Genomic DNA, 6,885 nt, shown 5'->3' with positions numbered 1-6,885 from the left:
GAATAAAGTGGTTGTTTCCAAGTTTGGACAATTTATTGGTAAAGGCTATGAGTGCGGAGGCTTGTTCCGTTTTTCGCTTTCTGATTTCAGTAATAAGTCTGTGAACCATATATGTGGCAATGTTAGTGATGATACCAGTGTTTGGCATTCTCGTTTATGTCACATTAATTTTGGTTTAATGTCTCGGCTATCCAGTTTAAGTTTAATTCCGAATTTCACCATTGCCAAAGGTTCTAAGTGCCATAGTTGTGTGCAATCAAAGCAACCTCGGAAGCCTCACAAGGCGGCCGAGGAGAGAAACCTGGCACCTCTAGAACTCATACATTCTGATCTATGCGAGATGAATGGTGTGTTGACAAAAGGTGGAAAGAGATATTTCATGACATTGATTGATGATGCGACTAGATTTTGCTATGTTTATTTGTTGCGAACTAAAGATGAAGCTTTAGACTACTTTAAAATTTATAAGGCTGAAGTTGAAAATCAACTAGAGAGAAAGATCAAGCGTCTTAGGTCGGATCGTGGTGGCGAATATTTTCCTAAAATCTTTGATGAATTCTGTGAGGAACATGGCATTATTCATGAGAGGACGCCTCCCTATTCACCCCAATCAAACGGGGTTGCCGAGAGGAAAACCGCACGCTGACTGACTTGGTGAATTCCATGTTAGCCACTGCTGGTTTATCAAAGGCATGGTGGGGGGAGGCTTTGTTGACTTCATGTCATGTCCTGAATAGAGTTCCTAACAAGAATAAAGATAAAACCCCTTACGAGGAGTGGGCTGGGAGAAAACCATCACTTTCGTATTTGCGCACATGGGGATGTTTGGCGAAAGTCAATATTCCAATTACTAAGAAGCGCAAACTTGGACCAAAGACAGTGGATTGTATCTTTCTAGGTTATGCTCCGCGGAGTGTAGGATATAGATTTTTAGTAGTTCAATCCGAGGTACCTGATATGCATGTTGATACTATTATGGAATCTCGTGATGCAACATTTTTTGAGAATATGTTTCCTATGAAAGATATGCATAGCATTGCTAGAATTTCTACCGAGATAATTCCCGAGTCCAAGACATCTAATGAGTATTTTGAACAATCACATGAGAATGTTACTGAGAAGGATGACAATGAAGCTCCTAAACGGAGCAAGAGACGAAGGATTGAAAAATCCTTTGGTGATGATTTCATTGTGTACCTTGTGGATGATACTCCCACGTCCATTGCAGAGGCATATGCATCTCCAGATGCAGATGACTGGAAAGAAGCTGTCCATAATGAGATGGACTCGATTCTTTCTAATGGAACTTGGGAGTTGTCAGAACGACCCCATGGATGCAAGCCAGTAGGCTGCAAATGGGTGTTCAAGAAGAAGCTAAGACCTGATGGTACTATTGAAAAGTACAAGGCACGGCTTGTAGCGAAAGGCTACACACAGAGAGAAGGCGAAGATTACTTCGACACCTATTCACCTGTCGCTAGACTTACCACCATTCGAGTACTACTATCCATGGCTGCCTCCTATGGTCTTATCGTTCATCAAATGGACGTAAAGACAGCTTTCCTTAATGGAGAGTTGGAAGAGGAAATCTATATGGATCAGCCTGATGGGTTTGTAGTAAAAGGTGAAGAAAGAAAGGTGTGCAAGTTGCTGAAATCTTTATATGGCCTGAAACAAGCACCTAAGCAATGGCATGAGAAGTTTGACAGAACTTTAACTTCTGTAGGCTTTGTTGTCAATGAGGCTGACAAGTGCGTTTACTATCGCCATGGTGGGGGCGAAGGTGTTATACTATGTTTGTATGTGGATGATATTCTGATCTTTGGTACAAACATGAAAGTAATACACGAGGTCAAGTCTTTCTTGTCAAAGAGCTTTGATATGAAAGATCTGGGAGAAGCTGATGTGATTCTTAACATCAAGCTGATTAAGAACGAGAGTGGGATTACTCTAACGCAATCCCATTATGTTGAGAAGGTCTTGAGCCGGTTCGGCTATATTGATAGCAAGCCTTCTTCAACACCTTATGATCCCAGTGTGACACTACGCAAGAACCGGAGGATTGCCATAGATCAATTGAGATATTCTCAGATCGTTGGCTCACTCATGTACTTAGCGAGCGCGACTAGACCCGACATCTCTTTTGCTGTTAGCAAGTTGAGTAGGTTCATGTCAAACCCGGGTACTGATCATTGGCATGCACTTGATAGGGTCATGCGCTACCTATGTGGTACAATGAGTTATGGGATTCACTATTCAGGACACCCAGCTGTGCTTGAAGGATATAGTGATTCAAATTGGATCTCAGATGTAGCTGATCTGTACGCCACAAGTGGGTATGTATTTACTTTTGGAGGTGGCGCAGTATCATGGAGATCTTGCAAGCAAACCATATTGACGAGGTCAACTATGGAAGCAGAACTTACTGCTTTAGACACAACCACTGTTGAATCTTTATGGTTGCGTGAGCTCTTGATGGACTTGCCTGTGGTTGAAAAACCTGTTCCGGCAATCCTTTTGAATTGTGACAATCAAACTGTAATTGTCAAAGTGAACAATTCTAAGGATAACGCGAAGTCATCAAGACACGTCAAGAGACGTTTGAAGTCTGTCAGGAAATTGCGAAACTCCGGAGTAATAACTGTTACATATATTCAAACAGACAAAAACCTGGCAGATCCCTTTACAAAGGGACTATCACGTAATGTGATAGAAAGTGCATCGAGGGAGATGGGTTTGAGACCCGTTGATGTTACACCATAGTGGCAACCCAACCTTTGTGATCGGAGATCCCGTGAATTAGGACCTGGGAAGAACAAACTAGTGGTTTAATTGAGGAGAGTATTATGTAACCCTCTCTATGTGAAGATGCACAACTCTCAGTTGCTGTAAGGCAGGTTGGCAACAAGCCTTAATGTGTTTATGTTGGCTATTTTAGCAAAGATGCTGTCCTACAGAGCATTCTTGAAATAACACACCTATATGAGTCCGATTGTTAAACGTCGCAATCTATGAGATTTGGGTGATCTCTAGTAAACTCATGAAGAGACCATGAAGTATGACGCATATGCTTCACCCGCGGGGTAGGCTACTGGCAGCCATGTACTGGTCATGACTTTGAGTGAAACCCTGTTCACGCAAAACTTGCAATTCAAGGCTTAGTCCATTGTTCAAGTGTGAGTGGATGTAGCTTAAGGTTCTAGGCGGAAGTTCAACTTAACAGTCTCCGCTGAAACACTGGTATATAAACAAGCAGTGAGTATTGGTAAATCTCTAAATGGGGATTTGAGATCTGGTGGGGGATTGTTGAAATATTGGGCCCACTTTTAGTGGCCCAAATTAGATTTCAGTTTTTCCTATAAATCTCAAAGCCCACATAGTGGCAGCCTTGTGAGTTTGAGCCCAAGTTGGTGGCAGCTCACTAGGGAGTGGCAAGAGGTGGGAAGTTTAGTCCCACATGGAAAGTTGGGAGGAAGTTAGACCACCTTATAAGGTGGGTTGTTCCACCACTAGTAAGTGAGTGAGAATAGGAGTGCTACACGCGCGCTCCTCCTCCTCCTCGCTCGCTCGTCTCGTCTCGACTCGACTCGACACGTCACGACGCGCGCCGCGCTCGTGGTGAGTGGATTGAGCCTCGAGCCGAGACTTTCCTTACTTTTTGTAGCTCAGGAAAACGAACAGAGTCCTAGACGGACGCGTCGCAGTTAGTCGGTTCGGGTCGCTCCCGGATCGTGGGCTATCTGTAACCGACTCGAAACGTTCGTGCGACGTGGGCGTGGCCCACGCACGTTGCCTAGGGTTTCCCGAGCCTATATAATCTCCTGCCCGGCTACCGCAGAAACACATCCAATACACGAGTTAGGGTTTCCACCTCTCTCTGCTTGCGCCGTCATCGTAGCTTACTCTATCCCGCGAGCCGACGTGCATCGGCGAACGGGAGAGCAGGTCTCCGGAACCGCTCGTCCTTGCGATCCTGTACGGGAGAGGGCGAATTAGGTTTTTGGGAAGCGCTCTGCGCGACTGCTCAAGCTCTTCATCACGGGTCGCCTTCCGTCCAAGTCGGGCGGTGCTGCCTACCGTCGTCTTCAACGCCATCTACTTCGATCCGTCGTCCCTGTCGTCAACAACGTTGTCATCAACAACGTTACTGCAGCGACATCATCTGCTACACCTCCACCGCCACCTCCACCAGATCGGTACGTGCGACATATCTCGATCTGTTTAGCGATGGATGTTGTACTGTTTGCTCTGCTACTGTTCATGTTGATCACTACATCTAGTATGTTTGAGTTTCACATGTTAGTAGTTACTGTCGTCATGCTTAATATTCTGGAATTAATCATGGAAATTGTGCCTAATTATCCAACAGATTATAGGCCGGTCTCAAAACAGAGAAGGTGCAGGCTTAGGCGTGTATCTCAATTACTAACGCCAATTGGAGACTGGAATGTCGCCTTGCTTCGCTGTCATTTCTTGCAGGTGGACATCGACACACACCATCATGAAGATCAAGCCATCACCGCGGGCACATGACGTTCTGGCATGGGCGCCGACGCGTACTGGCGTCTTCTCTGTCAAGTCGGCTTATTGGCTTGGTATGGAGGAAGGACGTCGGCCTTCTCAAGGCGCTGCGAGCAGGGCACCGGATGGTCGTAGGACCATTTGGAAGCAACTTTGGGGGTGCCCTGCCCCCTAAAGGTACGCATCTTCGGCTGGAAAACTGCAACAAATTCTTTGGCCACTTGGGAGAATAAATTTCGATGGAAAATGGAAGTTTCTAATGTCTGTAAAATTTGTGGTATGGAATGTGAGAGCACATACCATGCACTGTGTAGGTGTCCAATGGCGCGAGCTTTATGGATGGAGATGACTGATGAATGGAAGCTCCCAGCATCTTGGGAAGGAGTGGATCCTACACTTGCTGGATGGGAGATCGGAGCTGGAACGCACGAGAATCCTGATGACTTTATGGAGGATATGGCATGCTCGCAATGAGGTCATCCACGACAAGCTAGCTCCTTCGATTGAGAGTTCACGAAGGTTTCTTTGCAGCTATGTTGATTCTCTGATGTCCATCAAGTACTACCCGCAGGCAGATGTAAAAGGCAAGCAACCAGTAGTTGAGAACCATGAGGAGATCCAGAGAGAGAGGAGGTTTCAGCAACGCTGTCAAAAACTGGGCAGTACATGGCTAAAACCTGATGCAGGCTTCCTAAAGCTCAATGTGGATGGGTCTTACTGTGAACATGCAGGGAACGGGGGTGCTGGCTTGGTCTTGTGGGAGCAGTTTTGTTGGCAGCTTGCCAACACATTCTAGCATGCACCTCGCCGCTGGAAGCTGAGCTTGTTGCTTGCAGGGAAGGCATCGCCAAGACAAGAGAGTGATCTGATCAGATGTGCATTGTTGAGATGGACAGTGTGGAAGCAGTTCGGATGATCAAGTCTACAGACTTGGATAGATCAGGTTTCAGCCATACGGTGCAAGAAATCAAGCAATTGATGCAGTTAGATCCTAGGTACAAGTTGATAGCAGTCAATAGGAACCAAAATCGAGCTAGTCATTTGTTAGCAAATAGGGGAAGATCGAGTGCTGAAAATGTAACCTGGATCAGGACTGCTATGCGTGTTGCCTACAGAATCAATACAATATTTCTTTCGCAAAAAAAAAAAGGTTTCCATGGGCAAAGGTCAACTATACAGCATAAAATACCACTCCGTATTATTAAACAAAGGTAGTACAATAGAGGTCACGCAACTGAGCCAGGTGCATGACACGTAGCACGTAAGTGTATGTAAAAAAGGATTTGTAAAACGACGACTTGTCTGATGACGATCGAGCATCGTACTAGGCTCGTAGCTACCACGGGTAGGTGCATGTGTATCTGTGTGGACGTGTGTATGTAAAAAAAGATTTATCGATTTCAGAAACTGGATTACTAATTAACATACTGCCCATTTGCAACCATGTACGCAGGGTCTTCGCCAGTACTTCCACCAGGTGGAGGGGATGCCTGGACCTGATCCAGGAGCGCGAATCTCAAGGCAACTTCACCTACGCCTGGATCCTCTGCACCCGCGCGGACGGCTTCTGGACTGTGCCGCTCTCTGCCGATGACGCCTTCCACGCTCCGATGGCGTCTACGTTGTCCCGGAGGGCTCCACGTTTAGCGGCCTCAATGATCGGCTCGGTGTCGGGACCCGTGCCGCCTCAAAGGTCGCATTGTCACGCCTCTCCATGCTGCCCCGGCTTGGCGAGGCTGGGTACACGGACCTCAACTCGGAGGCGGCGTTCATGGCGCAGCTGAAGGTGTCCAAGGTAGCAGCGCGGGAGAGGAGGATGCCCTTCTGCATGCTCAGCGATCGGAAGTATGCATACCCGCCGACAGGCTATGGTGTGCCTGTGGCGTCGCTCGGGAGCCCCGGCCCGCTCAACGGGGCCAAGTGTCGACCATGACATCGTCCCGTGGCCTGCAGCGAGGAATGCGCGGTTGAGCAGCTGGAGCACGCGTGGAGCTGGACGGAGTGGTGGAACGGGACGTTGGAGTTGGGTGACACGAGCGGACCATGGGATGACGGATGGGAGGAGGTGTTCGACCAGATTGCCGGCAAGGAGGCAACGGAAGAGCGGTTGAGGGTTTCGAAATGGGGCTTGAGGAGTGCAAGACAGAAATGGAGGTGCTTCGGGCACGGACGGAGCAGTGGGATGTACCAAGCTCCGGCGAGATTTGCCGCCTCGGTCTCAGCAGCTCGAGCGTCGACGAACCGCCGATCCGGCCCTTTCTCTTCATCTTCAAAAGAGACAAGTAGTTAGTCTAACACCCTTGAGAATTTCCTTGTCACTTGGCAAACTTTGTACAAAATTTATACACAATTGTTAGTGATCGA

The 6,885-nt window shown here is 47.4% G+C and overlaps 1 pseudogene; it reads left to right on the top strand.

The window, feature by feature from the left end:
• Positions 1 to 4,842: 4,842 nt before the first annotated feature.
• On the top strand, positions 4,843 to 6,885 carry LOC139832305 (uncharacterized; annotated as a pseudogene).

This window comes from Lolium perenne, chromosome 6 (assembly GCF_019359855.2).
Source record: "Lolium perenne isolate Kyuss_39 chromosome 6, Kyuss_2.0, whole genome shotgun sequence".
In the NCBI taxonomy this organism is placed as follows: Eukaryota; Viridiplantae; Streptophyta; class Magnoliopsida; order Poales; family Poaceae; genus Lolium; species Lolium perenne.
The sequence above is the reverse complement of the archived record's forward strand: the minus strand, read 5'-3'. Positions and strand labels throughout refer to the sequence as shown.